Raw genomic sequence first — 18,513 nt, 5'->3', positions numbered from 1 at the left:
ATCTAGACACCAGTCTAGACATATATAAAAGGCAGTAATATCAGCATTGTACTTACAGCATTACTGGCGTCTAATTTGTCTCTCATTTCCATGTACATAAATTGCGCCCAATTTGTCGACTGTAATTAAAGAGTAATCTATATTTTAAATTTGTATTGTATAATTGTCAATCTTTATAATTATTTTTATATTAATATTTATATATTATCAGATCCAGATGAAGCCATATCCAAATTGTAAATAAATATTACAAAAATAACGCTCTGTTATCACTCTTCAAAAATTTTTGAACAATAATAAAGTTGTTTAGATAAGTTGAACTTTTATAGGAGCAAAATTCTATTCCCGCGACTACTATGATGTTCGTGACACCTTGCATGTCACGTGTTAATAATTGGCCAGACAATTCAACTAAAAGTTAAGTACATCAGCTTAGTCGCGGCAAGCGAGGCGTCAAATTTATCAATAATCCGCCACTGCTCGTAGCGGGCTAGACTTGTCTATTTATTGGGGGATTATTAGTACATAGCGACAGCGGACACCATTTCGCCCGCGGCGAGTAACAGCGAGTTTATCCGCGTCTACAATGACGGATGAATTGACGGCTTAGTACATGGAGCCCTAAAGCTAAAATTAACCCTGCAAGCTCCCCTTTACTGCTGTGCATAATACACTAAAGCTAAAATTAACCCCTTTATTGCTGGACATAATACACATGTGGTGCGCAGCGACATTTAGCGGCCTTCTAATTATCAAAAAGCAACCCCAAAGCCATATAAGTCTGCTATTTCTGAACAAAGGGGATCCCAGAGAAGCATTCACAACCGTTTGTGCCATAATTGCACAAGCTGTTCGTAAATAATTTCATTGAGAAACCTAAAGTTTGTGACACAATTTGTGAAAAAGTGAACAATTTTTTTTATTTGATCGCATTTGGCGGTGAAATGGTGGCATGAAATATACCAAAATGGGCCTAGATCAATACTTTGGGTTGTCTACTAAAAAAATATATATACATGTGAAGGGTTATTCAGGAATTCCTAACAGATACCAGTGTTACAATGTAACTATTGTTAATTTTGAGAGAAAAAAATGGTTTGGCAATAGCAAAGTGCTACTTGAACTTATTGCCCTATAAATTTCAAAAAATATTTAGCATGGTTGTTTTTTGGTAGTTGTAGATGTGCAACAGATTTTGGGGGTCAAAGTTAGAAAAAGTGGGGTTTTTTTCAATTTTTTCATCATATTTTATAATTTTTTTTATAGTAAATTATAAGATATGATGAAAATAATGGTATCTTTAGAAAGTCCATTTAATGGCGAGAAAAACTATAAATAATATGTGTGGGTACAGTAAATGAGTAAGAGGAAAATGACAGCTAAACACAAACACCGCAGACATGTAAAAATAGCCTTGGTCCTTAAGGGTAAGACAATTGAAAAATGGCCTTGTCCTTAAGGGGTTAATGCTGTATCAAGAAAAAGTGCACTTTCACAGATCTGCTTTTTGACAGCTATACCTTTCCCTTCAGTTTAGCTAACACAAAAGAGAGCTAGAAATGTTACATTATTGCATTTTTTTGTACAGCTTAAAAGTTACATAACAAATATAAGCTCCAAGATGGCGTCGCCTAGTGTGAAGATGCAGAGACTTAAATTGTAAGGGGTTAAAATAAGAGAATGACTTTGAAGACAGCTGCAGACACATGAGGTAAAATTATAGCATGGTGAGCAGTAACAATTCTATTGTAGTTGTACTCACCAGTTTAATGTCCCTTTAAGAAATGCCTTAAAGTGTTTTCCACTGGAGAGGTGCACAAGTTACCTGCATAAAGGATATATACATTCAAAGTTATTTTTAGGCACGTTTAACCAGTTCCAACAGGCCTAGAGCATGAAAAAAAGATAGATTACACGATAGCTTGTTATTTAAACATACTTGAAAATGTAGCTGTGAATAACCCAGAAGCATGAATAAAACTTCTAAATTTACCTGGTCATGTTTACAGCTTAGTGTCACCTGTATATAGTGATAAGTATCGGGTATTAAAGGGGCAGTCTACTTGGTAACCAAACAGTGATATATTAAAGGTATTAAAACGTTTACAGCACATAAAAGGACCTTATGAATGTGTAATTTATTGAAAACATTTTTTTTTTTTAAAGATATAAAAATAGTGGAACCACAATAATTTGAATGCAAATCATTACAGGCAGAATAGTATGCAGGATTGTACGCTATTAATATATTGCCTTGTGCTGAGATAAAGGTTATGGAGGACAGGTAGAGAAAGAAGGAACATTAAAGGGACAGTCTAGTATAAAAATAAAATACTCTATTTTGTTAGATCATGTTATTTTAAAACAAATTTCATGCAAAAGGTGCTAAAAATGCATAGTTATAGCTGTGCCCTTGTGCCTCTCCAAATGAGGATACAGCTTGTGAGCCAGTCAGGAGCAAGCATACACGAGTATGCTCCTATCACCATCTGTATTCTCATATGGAGTTACAAGAGGATGTTTAAGAAAAGCAACTTTGATTACTTTGAGTGTAAAAATATATTTAATTTTATTTTTTACAGTTTCTACTGTAAAAAATAAAAATAAAATATATTTTTACACTCAAAGTAATCAAAGTTGCTTTTCTTAAACATCCTCTTGTAACTTCATATGAGAATACAGATGGTGATAGGAGTATACTCATGTATGCTTGCTCCTGACTGGCTCACAAGCTGTATCCTCATTTGGAGAGGCACAAGGGCACAACTATGACTATGCATTTAGCACCTTTTGCATGAAATTTGTTTTAAAATAACATGATCTAACAAAATAGAGCATTTTATTTTTATACTAGACTGTCCCTTTAATGTTCCTTCCTTCTCTACCTGTCCCTTCCAGGATCTGTATTACTGATAAAGGCATACCACCATTGTTTTATGTAATGCCTTCAGGAAAGTAAATAAACCAACAGTATATGTCTTAGACTCAAATCTTACCTTTATCTCCTTAAAAATGCAACAAAAAAAACAGTTCTTACTTGTACTTAAAAAAGTAGGGAAATCCTTGTCTTTAAAAGGGACATATTTAAAGGGAAAAAAACATAATTTATGCTTACCTGATAAATTTATTTCTCTTGTGGTGTATCCAGTCCACGGATCATCCATTACTTGTGGGATATTCTCCTTCCCAACAGGAAGTTGCAAGAGGATCACCCACAGCAGAGCTGCTATATAGCTCCTCCCCTAACTGCCATATCCAGTCATTCGACCAAAAACAAGCGGAGAAAGGAGAAACCATAGGGTGCAGTGGTGACTGTAGTTTAAAATTAAAAAAAATACCTGCCTTAAAATGACAGGGCGGGCCGTGGACTGGATACACCACAAGAGAAATAAATTTATCAGGTAAGCATAAATTATGTTTTCTCTTGTAAGGTGTATCCAGTCCACGGATCATCCATTACTTGTGGGATACCAATACCAAAGCTAAAGTACACGGATGAAGGGAGGGACAAGGCAGGTACTTAAACGGAAGGTACCACTGCCTGTAAAACCTTTCTCCCAAAAATAGCCTCCGAAGAAGCAAAAGTATCAAATTTGTAGAATTTTGAAAAAGTATGAAGCGAAGACCAAGTCGCCGCCTTGCAAATCTGTTCAACAGAAACCTCATTTTTAAAGGCCCATGTGGAAGCCACAGTTCTAGTAGAATGAGCTGTAATCCTTTCTGGAGGCTGCTGGCCAGCAGTCTCATAGGCTAAGCGGATTATGCTTCTTAGCCAAAAAGAAAGAGAGAGGTTGCCGAAGCCTTTTGACCTCTCCTCTGTCCAGAGTAGACAACAAACAAAGCAGATGTTTGACGAAAATCTTTAGTAGCTTGTAAGTAAAACTTTAAAGCACGAACCACGTCCAGATTGTGTAATAGACGTTCCTTCTTTGAAGAAGGATTAGGACACAAAGACGGAACAACAATCTCTTGATTGATATTCTTATTAGATACCACCTTAGGTAAAAACCCAGGTTTGGTACGCAGAACTACCTTATCTGCATGGAAGATCAGATAAGGAGAATCACATTGTAATGCAGATAACCCAGAAACTCTACAAGCCGAGGAAATAGCTACCAAAAAGAGAACTTTCCAAGATAAACGTTTGATATCTATGGAATGGAGAGGTTCAAACGGAACCCCCTGAAGAACTTTAAGAACCAAATTTAAGCTCCATGGCGGAGCAACAGGTTTAAACACAGGCTTGATTCTAACTAAAGCCTGACAAAATGCCTGAACGTCTGGAACATCTGCCAGACGCTTGTGCAAAAGAATAGACAGGGCAGAAATCTGTCCCTTTAAGTAACTAGCTGAAAATCCTTTTTCCAAACCTTCTTGGAGAAAGGATAATATCCTGGGAATCCTGACCTTACTCCATGAGTAACCCTTGGATTCACACCAATAAAGATATTTACGCCATATCTTATGGTAAATTTTCCTGGTGACAGGCTTTCGTGCCTGTATTAAGGTATCAATGACTGACTCGGAGAAGCCACGCTTTGATAACATCAAGCGTTCAATCTCCAGGCAGTCAGTCTCAGAGAAATTAGATTTGGATGATTGAAAGGACCTTGTAGCAAAAGGTCTTGTCTTAACAGCAGAGTCCAAGGTGGAAAGGATGACATGTCCACTAGATCTGCATACCAGGTCCTGCGTGGCCACGCAGGCGCTATCAAGATCACTGATGCTCTCTCCTGCTTGATCTTGGCAATCAGTCGAGGGAGCAGAGGAAATGGTGGAAACACATAAGCCAGGTTGAAAGACCAGGGCGCTGCTAGAGCATCTATCAGCGTCGCCTTGGGATCCCTGGACCTGGATCCATAACAAGGAAGCTTGGCGTTCTGGCGAGATGCCATGAGATCCAGTTCTGGTTTGCCCCAACGATGAATTAATTGTGCAAACACCTCCGGATGGAGTTCCCACTTCCCCGGATGAAAAGTCTGACGACTTAGAAAATCCGCCTCCCAGTTCTCTACACCTGGGATATGGATAGCTGATAGGTGGCAAGAGTGAATCTCTGCCCAGCGAATTATCTTTGAGACTTCTAACATCGCTAGGGAACTCCTTGTTCCCCCTTGATGATTGATGTAAGCCACAGTCGTGATGTTGTCCGACTGAAATCTGATGAACCTCAGAGTTGCTAACTGAGGCCAAGCCTGAAGAGCATTGAATATCGCTCTCAGTTCCAGAATATTTATTGGAAGGAGTGACTCCTCCTGAGTCCACGATCCCTGAGCCTTCAGGGAGTTCCAGACTGCACCCCAACCTAGAAGGCTGGCATCTGTCGTTACAATTGTCCAATCTGGCCTGTGAAAGGTCATACCTTTGGACAGATGGACCCGAGATAGCCACCAGAGAAGAGAATCCCTGGTCTCTTGATCCAGATTTAGTAGAGGGGACAAATCTGTGTAATCCCCATTCCACTGACTGAGCATGCAGAGTTGCAGCGGTCTGAGATGTAGGCGTGCAAACGGCACTATGTCCATTGCCGCTACCATTAAGCCAATTACTTCCATGCACTGAGCCCCCGAAGGGCGAGGAATGGAATAAAGAACACGGCAGGAATTTAGATGTTTTGATAACCTGGACTCTGCCAGGTAAATTTTCATTTCTACAGAATCTATCAGAGTCCCTAGGAAGGAAACTCTTGTGAGGGGGGATAGAGAACTCTTTTCCTCGTTCACCTTCCACCCATGCAACCTCAGAAATGCCAACACTATGTCCGTATGAGACTTGGCAATTTGGAAGTTTGATGCCTGAATCAGGATGTCGTCTAAATAAGGGGCCACTGCTATGCCCCGCGGCCTTAGGACCGCCAGAAGCGACCCCAGAACATTCGTAAAAATTATTGGGGCTGCAGCTAACCCAAAGGGAAGAGCTACAAACTGGTAATGCCTGTCTAGGAAGGCAAACCTGAGAAACCGATGATGATCTTTGTGTATCGGAATGTGAAGATAAGCATCCTTTAAATCCACTGTAGTCATGTATTGACCCTCCTGGATCATAGGTAGGATGGTACGAATAGTCTCCATCTTGAATGATGGAACTCTGAGGAATTTGTTTAAGATCTTTAGATCCAAAATTGGTCTGAAGGTTCCCTCTTTTTTGGGAACCACAAACAGATTTGAGTAAAATCCCTGACCCTGTTCCTCCTTTGGAACTGGATGGATCACTCGCATAACTAGGAGGTCTTGTACACAGTGTAAGAATGCCTCTCTCTTTATCTGGTTTGCAGATAAATGTGAAAGGTGAAATCTTCCTTTTGGGGGGGAAGCCTTGAAGTCCAGAAGATATCCCTGGGATATAATTTCCAACGCCCAGGGATCCTGGACGAAGAGCGAAAGTCTGCCCCCTACTATATCCATTACCGGATAGGGGGCCGTTCCTTCATGCTGTCTTAGAGGAAGCAGCAGGCTTTTTGGCCTGCTTACCTTTGTTCCAGGCCTGGTTAGGTCTCCAGACCGTCTTGGATTGAGCAAAAGTTCCCTCTTGTTTTGCATTAGAGGAAGTTGATGCCGCACTTGGCTTGAAGTTTTGAAAGGCAAGAAAATTAGACTGTTTGGCCCTTGATTTGGACCTATCCTGAGGAAGGGCATGACCTTTACCTCCAGTGATATCAGCAATAATCTCCTTCAAACCAGGCCCGAATAGGGTCTGCCCCTTGAAGGGAATGTTAAGCAGCTTAGACTTTGAAGTAACGTCAGCTGACCATGATTTAAGCCATAGCGCTCTGCGCGCCTGGATAGCAAAACCAGAATTCTTAGCTGTTAGTTTAGTCAAATGAACAATGGCATCAGAAACAAAATAATTGGCTAGCTTAAGTGCTCTAAGCTTGTCAAGTATGTCATCCAATGGAATCGCTACCTGTAAAGCCTCTTCCAGAGACTCAAACCAGAACGCCGCAGCAGCAGTGACAGGGGCAATGCATGCAAGGGGCTGTAGGATAAAACCTTGTTGAATAAACATTTTCTTAAGGTAACCCTCTAACTTTTTATCCATTGGATCTAAGAAAGCACAACTGTCCTCGACAGGGATAGTAGTACGCTTTGCTAGAGTAGAAACTGCTCCCTCCACCTTAGGAACTGTCTGCCATAAGTCCCGTGTGGTGGCGTCTATTGGAAACATTTTTCTAAAAATAGGAAGGGGAGAGAACGGCACACCTGGTCTATCCCATTCCTTAGTAATAATTTCTGTAAACCTTTTAGGTATTGGAAAAACATCAGTGCACACCGGCACTGCATAGTATTTGTCCAATCTACACAATTTCTCTGGCACTGCAATTGTATCACAGTCATTCAGAGCAGCTAAAACCTTCCTGAGTAACATGCGGAGGTGTTCAAGCTTAAATTTAAATGTAGAAATATCAGAATCAGGTTGCATCATCTTCCCTGAGTCAGAAACATCACCCACAGAAAGAAGCTCTCCTTCTTCAGCTTCTGCATATTGTGAGGCAGTATCAGACATAGCTCTTAAAGCGTCAGTATGCTCTGTATTTCGTCTAACTCCAGAACTATCTCGTTTTCCTCTAAATTCAGGTAGTCTGGCTAATACCGCTGACAGTGTATTATCCATGACTGCCGCCATGTCTTGTAAAGTAAACGCTATGGGCGCCCTGGATGTACTTGGCGCCATTTGAGCGTGAGTCCCTTGAGCGGGAGTCAAAGGATCTGACACGTGGGGAGAGTTAGTCGGCATAACTTCCCCCTCGTCAGATTCCTCTGGTGATAAATTTTTTAAAGACAGAATATGATCTTTATTGCTTAAAGTGAAATCAGTACATTTGGTACACATTCTCAGAGGGGGTTCCACCATGGCTTTTAAACATAATGAACAAGGAGTTTCCTCTATGTCAGACATGTTTGTACAGACTAGCAATGAGACTAGCAAGCTTGGAAAACACTTTAAATCAAGTTAACAAGCAAATATAAGAAACGGTACTGTGCCTTTAAGAGAAACAAATTTTGTCAGAATTTGAAAAACAGTGAAAAAAGGCAGTAAATCAAACGAAGTTTTTACAGTGTGTATAATAAGCTAACAGAGCATTGCACCCACTTGCAAATGGATGATTAACCCCTTAGTTCAAAAAACAGATAAAAAAAACGATATAAACGTTTTTTTAACAGTCACACCAACTGCCACAGCCTTGCTGTGGGCCTACCTTCCCCAACAAACGATTTTGGAAAGCCTAAGAGCCCTTTAGAGATGTCCTATAGCATTCAGGGGACTCCTGGAGGAAGCTTGATGTCTTAGTCTGTAAAAGTTACTGCGCAAAAAAAGCGCTAAATTAGGCCCCTCCCACTCATAGTAACACAGTGGAAAGACTCAGGAAACTGTTTCTAGGCAAATTTAAGCCAGCCATGTGGAAAAAACTAGGCCCCGATAAAGTTTTATCACCAAAGTATATATAAAAACGTTTAAACATGCCAGCAAACGTTTTATATTGTAAATATAAAAGAGTATTACCTCAGAAAGTAAGCATGATACCAGTCGCTATTAAATCACTGTATTCAGGCTTACCTTACATAAATTTGGTATCAGCAGCATTTTCTAGCATTCACATCTTCTAGAAAAAAATCTTAATTGCACATACCTCATAGCAGGATAACCTGCACGCCATTCCCCCGCTGAAGTTACCTCTCTCTTCAGTCATGTGTGAGAACAGCAATGGATCTTAGTTACAACCTGCTAAGATCATAGAAATCACAGGCAGATTCTTCTATTTTTCTGCCTGGGACAAAATAGTACAACTCCGGTACCATTTAAAAACAACAAACTTTTGATTGAAGCAAGATAACAGCTACATTTCACCACTTTCCTCTTACTACCTCCATGCTTGTTGAGAGTTGCAAGAGAATGACTGGATATGGCATTTAGGGGAGGAGCTATATAGCAGCTCTGCTGTGGGTGATCCTCTTGCAACTTCCTGTTGGGAAGGAGAATATCCCACAAGTAATGGATGATCCGTGGACTGGATACACCTTACAAGAGAAATATAATTTTAAAAGCATGAGGCACATTTTAAACTCCATTAGATGTATTTTAACAATATGATTTCTCTGCAAAATTGCTTCCTTGAAGGAAGTCATCTGTTAAAAAAAGTTACATTCTTCTGTTATCTATATCAAGGGTATTAAGCTCAGAAAAACATTTTACACATGTTTGTCATGCATATGGGTAGAACATAAAGAAAACTCTGAAATTAACTCCAAGATAGGCCCCTTTCCCATACCTTTGGGAACAATGCAATGTAAATTGTACTCACATGACTGACAGGAAAGTGCACACACGGTTTACTGTACAGCACTAAGGGAATGTAAGCTACAAACAAATGCAGTAATAGCAATTTGTTTTGCAATATGAAATCAAATAATTTAGACTTATATTAAGCTAATAAACCAGCAAAACAACATAATTTATGTAAGAACTTACCTGTTAAATTCATTTCTTTCATATTAGCAAGAGTCCATGAGCTAGTGACGTATGGGATATACATTCCTACCAGGAGGGGCAAAGTTTCCCAAACCTCAAAATGCCTATAAATACACCCCTCACCACACCCACAAATCAGTTTAACGAATAGCCAAGAAACTGCTTCAGAAGAAGAAAACACATCAAAATGGTAGAATTTAGTAAAAGTATGCAAAGAGGACCAAGTTGCTGCTTTGCAAATCTGATCAACCGAAGCTTCATTCCTAAACGCCCAGGAAGTAGAAACTGACCTAGTAGAATGAGCTATAATCCTTTGAGGCGGAGTTTTACCCGACTCAACATAGGCATGATGAATTAAAGATTTCAACCAAGATGCCAAAGAAATGGCAGAAGCTTTCTGGCCTTTTCTAGAACCGGAAAAGATAACAAATAGACTAGAAGTCTTTCGGAAAGACTTAGTAGCTTCAACATAATATTTCAAAGCTCTAACAACATCCAAAGAATGCAACGATTTCTCCTTAGAATTCTTAGGATTAGGACATAATGAAGGAACCACAATTTCTCTACTAATGTTGTTGGAATTCACAACCTTAGGTAAAAATTCAAAAGAAGTTCGCAACACCGCCTTATCCTTATGAAAAATCAGAAAAGGAGACACAAGAAAGAGCAGATAATTCAGAGACTCTTCTGGCAGAAGAGATCGCCAAAAGGAACAAAACTTTCCAAGAAAGTAATTTAATGTCCAATGAATGCATGGGTTCAAAAGGAGGAGCTTGAAGAGCCCCCAGAACCAAATTCAAACTCCAAGGAGGAGAAATTGACTTAATGACAGGTTTTATACGAACCAAAGCTTGTACAAAACAATGAATATCAGGAATATTAGCAATCTTTCTGTGAAAAAGAACAGAAAGAGCAGATATTTGTCCTTTCAAGGAACTTGCGGACAAACCTTTATCTAAACCATCCTGAAGAAACTGAAAAATTCTCGGAATTCTAAAAGAATGCCAGGAAAAATGATGAGAAAGACACCAAGAAATATAAGTCTTCCAGACTCTATAATATATCTCTCGAGATACAGATTTACGAGCCTGTAACATAGTATTAATCACAGAGTCAGAGAAACCTCTTTGACCAAGAATCAAGCGTTCAATCTCCATACCTTTAAATTTAAGGATTTGAGATCCTGATGGAAAAAAGGACCTTGTGACAGAAGGTCTGGTCTTAACGGAAGAGTCCACGGTTGGCAAGAGGCCATCCGGACAAGATCCGCATACCAAAACCTGTGAGGCCATGCTGGAGCTACCAGCAGGACAAACGAGCATTCCTTCAGAATCTTGGAGATTACTCTTGGAAGAACTAGAGGCGGAAAGATATAGGCAGGATGATACTTCCAAGGAAGTGATAATGCATCCACTGCCTCCGCCTGAGGATCCCGGGATCTGGACAGATACCTGGGAAGTTTCTTGTTTAGATGAGAAGCCATCAGATCTATTTCTGGAAGTTCCCACATTTGAACAATCTGAAGAAATACCTCTGGGTGAAGAGACCATTCGCCCGGATGCAACGTTTGGCGACTGAGATAATCCGCTTCCCAATTGTCTATACCTGAGATATGAACCGCAGAGATTAGACAGGAGCTGGATTCCGCCCAAACCAGAATTCGAGATACTTCTTTCATAGCCAGAGGACTGTGAGTCCCCCCCTGATGATTGATGTATGCCACAGTTGTGACATTGTCTGTCTGAAAACAAATGAACGATTCTCTCTTCAGAAGAGGCCAAGACTGAAGAGCTCTGAAAATTGCACAGAGTTCCAAAATATTGATCGGTAATCTCACCTCCTGAGATTCCCAAACCCCTTGTGCCGTCAGAGACCCCCACACAGCTCCCCAACCTGTAAGACTTGCATCTGTTGAAATTACAGTCCAGGTCGGAAGAACCAAAGAAGCCCCCTGAACTAAACGATGGTGATCTGTCCACCACGTTAGAGAGTGTCGTACAATCGGTTTTAAAGATATTAATTGAGATATCTTTGTGTAATCCCTGCACCATTGGTTCAGCATACAGAGCTGAAGAGGTCGCATGTGAAAACGAGCAAAGGGGATCGCGTCCGATGCAGCAGTCATAAGACCTAAAATTTCCATGCAAAAGGCTACCGAAGGGAATGATTGTGACTGAAGGTTTCGACAAGCTGAAATCAATTTTAGACGTCTCTTGTCTGTCAAAGACAGAGTCATGGACACTGAATCTATCTGGAAACCCAAAAAGGTTACCCTTGTCTGAGGAATCAATGAACTTTTTAGTGAATTGATCCTCCAACCATGATCTTGAAGAAACAACACAAGTCGATTCGTATGAGATTCTGCTAAATGTGAAGACTGAGCAAGTACCAAGATATCGTCCAAATAAGGAAAAACCACAATACCCTGTTCTCTGATTACAGACAGAAGGGCACCGAGAACCTTTGTAAAAATTCTTGGAGCTGTTGCTAGGCCAAACGGCAGAGCCACAAACTGGTAATGCTTGTCCAGGAAAGAGAATCTCAGAAACTGATAGTGAGCTGGATGAATCGGAATATGCAGATATGCATCCTGTAAATCTATTGTAGACATATAATGCCCTTGCTGAACAAAAGGCAGGATAGTCCTTATAGTTACCATTTTTTTAGATTTTTAGATCCAGAACTGGTCTGAAGGAATTCTCCTTCTTTGGTACAATGAAGAGATTCAAATAAAACCCCAGCCCCTGTTCCAGAACTGGAACTGGCATAATTACTCCAGCCAACTCTAGATCTGAAACACATTTCAGAAATGCTTGAGCTTTCGCTGGGTTTACTGGGACACGGGAAAGAAAAAATCTCTTTGCAGGAGGTCTTATCTTGAAACCAATTCTGTACCCTTCTGAAACAATGTTCTGAATCCAAAGATTGTGAACAGAATCGATCCAAATTTCTTTGAAAAAACGTAATCTGCCCCCTACCAGCTGAGCTGGAATGAGGGCCGCACCTTCACCTTAGAAGCTGGCTTTGCTTTTCTAGAAGGCTTGGATTTATTCCAGACTGGAGATGGTTTCCAAACTGAAACTGCTCCTGAGGATGAAGGATCAGGCTTTTGTTCTTTGTTGAAACCAAAGGAACGAAAACGATTATTAGCCCTGTTTTTACCCTTAGATTTTTTATCCTGCGGTAAAAAAGTTCCTTTCCCACCAGTAACAGTTGAGATAATATAATCCAACTGAGAACCAAATAATTTATTACCCTGGAAAGAAAGGGAAAGTAGAGTCGATTTAGAAGACATATCAGCATTCCAAGTTTTAAGCCATAAAGCTCTTCTAGCTAAAATAGCTAGAGACATAAACCTGACATCAACTCTGATAATATCAAAAATGGCATCACAGATAAAATTATTAGCATGTTGAAGCAGAATAATAATGTTATGAGAATCATGATCTGTTACTTGTTGCGCTAAAGTTTCCAACCAAAAAGTTGAAGCTGCAGCAACATCCGCCAAAGATATAGCAGGTCTAAGAAGATTACCTGAACACAAATAAGCTTTTCTTAGAAAGGATTCAATTTTCCTATCTAGAGGATCCTTAAAGGAAGTACCATCTGCCGTAGGAATAGTTGTACGTTTAGCAAGGGTAGAAATAGCCCCATCAACTTTAGGGATTTTGTCCCAAAACTCTAATCTGTCGGACGGCACAGGATATAATTGCTTAAAACGTTTAGAAGGAGTAAATGAATTACCCAAATTATTCCATTCTCTGGAAATTACTTCAGAAAAAGCACCTGGAACAGGAAAAACTTCTGGAATAACTACAGGAGATTTAAAGACCTTGTCTAAACGTTTAGATTTAGTATCAAGAGGACCAGAATCCTCAATTTCTAATGCAATTAGGACTTCTTTTAAGTAAAGAACGAATAAATTCCATTTTAAATAAATATGAAGATTTATCAGCATCAACCTCTGAGCCAGAGTCCTCTGAACCAGAAGAATCATTAGAATCAGAATGATGATGTTCATTTAAAAATTCATCTGGATAAAGAGAAGTTTTAAAAGATTTTTTATATTTACTAGAAGGAGGAATAACAGACATAGCCTTCTTAATGGATTCAGAAACAAAATCTCTTATGTTATCAGGAACACTCTGAACATTAGATGTTGAGGGAACTGCAACAGGTAATGGTACTTTACTAAAGGAAATATTTTCTGCATTAACAAGTTTGTCATGACATTTAATACAAACAACAGCTGGAGGAACAACTACCAAAAGTTTACAGCAGATACACTTAGCTTTGGTAGTTCCAGCACCAGGCAGCGATTTTCCTGAAGTTTCTTCTGACTCAGATGCAACGTGAGACATCTTGCAATATGTAAGAGAAAAAACAACATATAAAGCAAAATTGATCAAATTCCTTAAATGACAGTTTCAGGAATGGGAAAAAATGCCAAAGAACAAGCTTCTAGCAACCAGAAGCAATGAAAAATGAGACTTAAATAATGTGGAGACAAAAGCGACGCCCAAATTTTTTTAGCGCCAAATAAGACGCCCACATTATTTGGCGCCTAAATGCTTTTGGCGCCAAAAATGACGCCACATCCGGAACGCCGACATTTTTGGCGCAAAAGAACGTCAAAAAATGACGCAACTTCCGGCGACACGTATGACGCCGGAAACGGAAAAGATTTTTTGCGCCAAAAAAGTCAGCGCCAAGAATGACGCAATAAAATGAAGCATTTTCAGCCCCCGCGAGCCTAACAGCCCACAGGGAAAAAGTCAAATTTTAAGGTAAGAAAAAATGATTGAATCAAATGCATTATCCCAAATATGAAACTGACTGTCTGAAAAAAGGAATGTTGAACATCCTGAGTCAAGGCAAATAAATGTTTGAATACATATATTTAGAACTTTATAAAAAAGTGCCCAACCATAGCTTTAGAGTGTCACAGAAAATAAGACTTACTTACCCCAGGACACTCATCTACATGTTTGTAGAAAGCCAAACCAGTACTGAAACGAAAATCAGCAGAGGTAATGGTACATATATATAAGAGTATATCGTCTATCTGAAAAGGGAGGTAAGAGATGAATCTCTACGACCGATAACAGAGAACCTATGAAATAGACCCCGTAGAAGGAGATCATTGAATTCAAACAGGCAATACTCTCTTCACATCCCTCTGACATTCACTGCACGCTGAGAGGAAAACCGGGCTCCAACCTGCTGCGGAGCGCATATCAACGTAGAATCTAGCACAAACTTACTTCACCACCTCCATAGGAGGCAAAGTTTGTAAAACTGATTTGTGGGTGTGGTGAGGGGTGTATTTATAGGCATTTTGAGGTTTGGGAAACTTTGCCCCTCCTGGTAGGAATGTATATCCCATACGTCACTAGCTCATGGACTCTTGCTAATTACATGAAAGAAAACATAATTTATGTAAGAACTTACCTGATAAATTCATTTCTTTCATATTGGCAAGAGTCCATGAGCTAGTGACGTATGGGATATACAATCCTACCAGGAGGGGCAAAGTTTCCCAACCCTCAAAATGCCTATAAATACACCCCTCACCACACCCACAATTCAGTTTTACAAACTTTGCCTCCTATGGAGGTGGTGAAGTAAGTTTGTGCTAAGATTTCTACGTTGATATGCGCTTCTCAGCATTGTTGAAGCCCGATTCCTCTCACAGTACAGCGAATGTCAGAGGGATGTGAAGGGAGTATCACCTATTGAATACGATGATTTCTCTAACGGGGGTCTTTTTCATGGGTTCTCTGTTATCGGTCGTAGAGATTCATCTCCTACCTCCCTTTTCAGATCGACGATATACTCTCAAATTTACCATTACCTCTACTAAGAACTGTTTTAGTACTGGTTTGGCTATCTGCTATATGTGGATGGGTGTCTTTTGGTAAGAATGTTTTCATTTACTTAAGACACTCTCAGCTATGGTTTGGCACTTTATGCAATTATATAAAGTTCTAAATATATGTATTGTACTTATATTTGCCATGAGTCAGGTTCATGTATTTCCTTCTGCAGACTGTCAGTTTCATATTTGGGAATATAAACACTTTAAGAAATTTATTTCTTACCTGGGGTTTAGTCTTTTTCAATTTGACTACTTTTTGCATTTGCGGGTATTAGGCCCACGGGTGCGTCAAATGTTAGACTCAAAATGCCTATAAATACACCCCTCACCACACCCACAATTCAGTTTAACGAATAGCCAAGAAGTGGGGTGATAAAGAAAGGAGTAAAAAGCATCAACAAAGGAATTTGGAAATAATTGTGCTTTATACAAAAAAATCATAACCACCATAAAAAAGGGTGGGCCTCATGGACTCTTGCCAATATGAAAGAAATGAATTTATCAGGCAAATTCTTACATAAATTATGTTTTCTTTCATGTAATTGGCAAGAGTCCATGAGCTAGTGACGTATGGGATATCAATACCCAAGATGTGGAACACCACTCAACAGTCACTAGAGAGGGAGGGATAAAAATAAAGAACAGCCATTTTCCGCTGAAAAATAATCCACAACCCAAAATAAAAGTTATTCTCATAATGAAAAGAAAAACTTAAAACATCAGCAGAAGAATCAAACTGAAACAGCTGCCTGAAGAACTTTTCTACCAAAGACTGCTTCTGAAGAAGCAAATACATCAAAATGGTAGAATTTAGTAAAATGTATGCAAAGAGGACCAAGTTGCTGCTTTGCAAATATGATCAACTGAAGCTTCATTCTTAAAAGCCCACAAAGTGGAGACTGATCTAGTAGAATGAGCTGTAATTCTCTTAGGCGGGGTCTGATCCGACTCCAAATAAGCTTGATGAATCAAAAGCTTTAACCAAGAAGCCAAGGAAATAGCAGAAGCCTTCTGACCTTTCATAGGACCAGAAAATATAACAAATAGACTAGAAGTCTTCCTGAAATCTTTAGTAGCTTCAACATAATATTTCAAAGCTCTCACCACATCCAAAGAATGTAAAGATCTTTCCAAAGAATTCTTAGGATTAGGACACAAGGAAGGGACAACAATTTCTCTACTAATGTTGTTAGAATTCACAACTTTAGGTAAAAATTTAAATGAAGTACGCAAAACTGCCTTATCCTGATGAAAAATCAGAAAAGGAGATTCACAAGAAAGAGCAGATAGCTCAGAAACTCTTCTAGCAGAAGAGATGGCCAAAAGGAACAACACTTTCCAAGAAAGTAGTTTAATGTCCAAAGAATGCATAGGCTCAAACGGAGGAGTCTGTAACGCCTTCAAAACCAAATTAAGACTCCAAGGAGAAGAAATTGATTTAATGACGGGCTTAATACGAACTAAAGCCTGTACAAAACAGTGAATATCAGGAAGTTTAGCAATCTTTCTGTGAAATAAAACTGAAAGAGCAGAGATTTGTTCCTTCAAGGAACTTGCAGACAAACCCTTATCCAAACCATCCTGAAGAAACTGTAAAATTCTAGGAATTCTAAAAGAATGCCAAGAGAATTTATGAAGAGAACACAATGAAATGTAGGTCTTCCAAACTCGATAATAAATCTTTCTAGAAACAGATTTACGAGCTTGTAACATAGTATTAATCACGGAGTCAGAGAAACCTCTATAACTTAGTACTAAGCATTCAATTTCCATACCTTCAAATTTAATGATTTGAGATCCTGATGGAAAAACTGACCTTGAGACAGTAGGTCCGGCCTTAACGGAAGTGGCCAAGGTTGGCAACTGGACATCCGAACAAGATCTGCATACCAAAACCTGTGTGGCCATGCTGGAGCCACCAACAACACAAACGATTGTTCCATGATGATTTTGGATATCACTCTTGGAAGAAGAACTAGAGGCGGGAAAATGTAAGCAGGATGATAACACCAAGGAAGTGTCAGTGCATCCACTGCTTCTGCCTGAACATCCCTGGACCTGGACAGGTATCTGGGAAGTTTCTTGTTTAGATTAGAGGCCATGATCTATCTCTGGAAGACCCCACATCTGAACAATCTGAGAAAACACATCTAGATGGAGAGACCACTCCCCTGGATGTAAAGTCTGACGGCTGAGATAATCCGCCTCCCAATTGTCTACACCTGGGATATGCACCGCAGAGATTAGACAGGAGCTGGATTCCGCCCAAGCAAGTATCCGAGATACTTCTTTCATAGCTTGGGGACTGAGTCCCACCCTGATGATGGACATATGCCACAGTTGTGATATTGTCTGACTGAAAGCAAATGAATGGTTCTCTCTTCAACAGAGGCCAAAACTGTAGATCTCTGAGAATTGCACGGAGTTCTAAAATATTGATTGGTAATCTCGCCTCTTGAGATTTCCAAACCCCTTGTGCTGTCAGAGATCCCCAAACAGCTCCCCAACCTGAAAGACTTGCGTCTGTAGCTCACAGTCCAGGTTGGCCGAACAAAGGAAGCCCCTTGAACTAAATGCTGGTGATTTAACCACCACGTCAGAGAGTGTTGAACATTGGGATTTAAGGATATTAACTGTGATAACTTTGTATAATCCCTGCACCATTGATTCAGCATACAAACCTGGAGAGGTCTCATGTGAAAACGAGCAAAAGGAATCGCGTCCGATGCTGCAGTCATGAGGCCTAAAACTTCCATGCACATAGCCACTGAAGGGAATGACTGAGACTGAAGGTGCCGACAGGCTGCAACCAATTTCAAACGTCTCTTCTCTTTTAGAGACAGAGTCATGGACAGTGAATCTATCTGGAAACCTAAAAAGGTGACCCTTGTCTGAGGAATCAAGAAACTTTTTGGTAAATTGATCCTCCAACCATGTTTTTGAAGAAACAACACTAGTTGATTTGTGTGAGATTCTGCAGAACGTAAAGACTGAGCAAGTACCAAGATATCATCTAAATAAGTAAACACCGCAATACCCTGCTCTCTGATTACAGAGAGTAGGGCACCTAGAACCTTTGAAAAGATTCTTGGAGCTGTTGCTAGGCCAAATGGAAGAGCAACAAATTGGTAATGCTTGTCTAGAAAAGAGAATCTCAGGAACTGATA

At 39.8% G+C, this 18,513-nt stretch overlaps 1 protein-coding gene across 2 annotated transcripts in view; it reads right to left on the bottom strand.

Moving 5' to 3' along the window:
• The window catches only part of ARHGAP40 (Rho GTPase activating protein 40), a 403,388-nt gene that overhangs the window by 322,064 nt on the left and 62,811 nt on the right, over window positions 1–18,513 (bottom strand). For both annotated transcript variants that reach the window (XM_053715527.1, XM_053715605.1), the window contains one exon: window positions 1,763–1,825. The gene's annotated coding sequence lies outside the window, so the exon portion shown is untranslated. Of the gene's footprint in view, window positions 1–1,762; window positions 1,826–18,513 lie in introns of those variants that run through there.

The sequence above is a fragment of the Bombina bombina genome, chromosome 1 (genome assembly GCF_027579735.1).
Source record: "Bombina bombina isolate aBomBom1 chromosome 1, aBomBom1.pri, whole genome shotgun sequence".
NCBI classification, from domain to species: Eukaryota; Metazoa; Chordata; class Amphibia; order Anura; family Bombinatoridae; genus Bombina; species Bombina bombina.
This window is presented reverse-complemented; position numbering and strand designations above follow the sequence as displayed.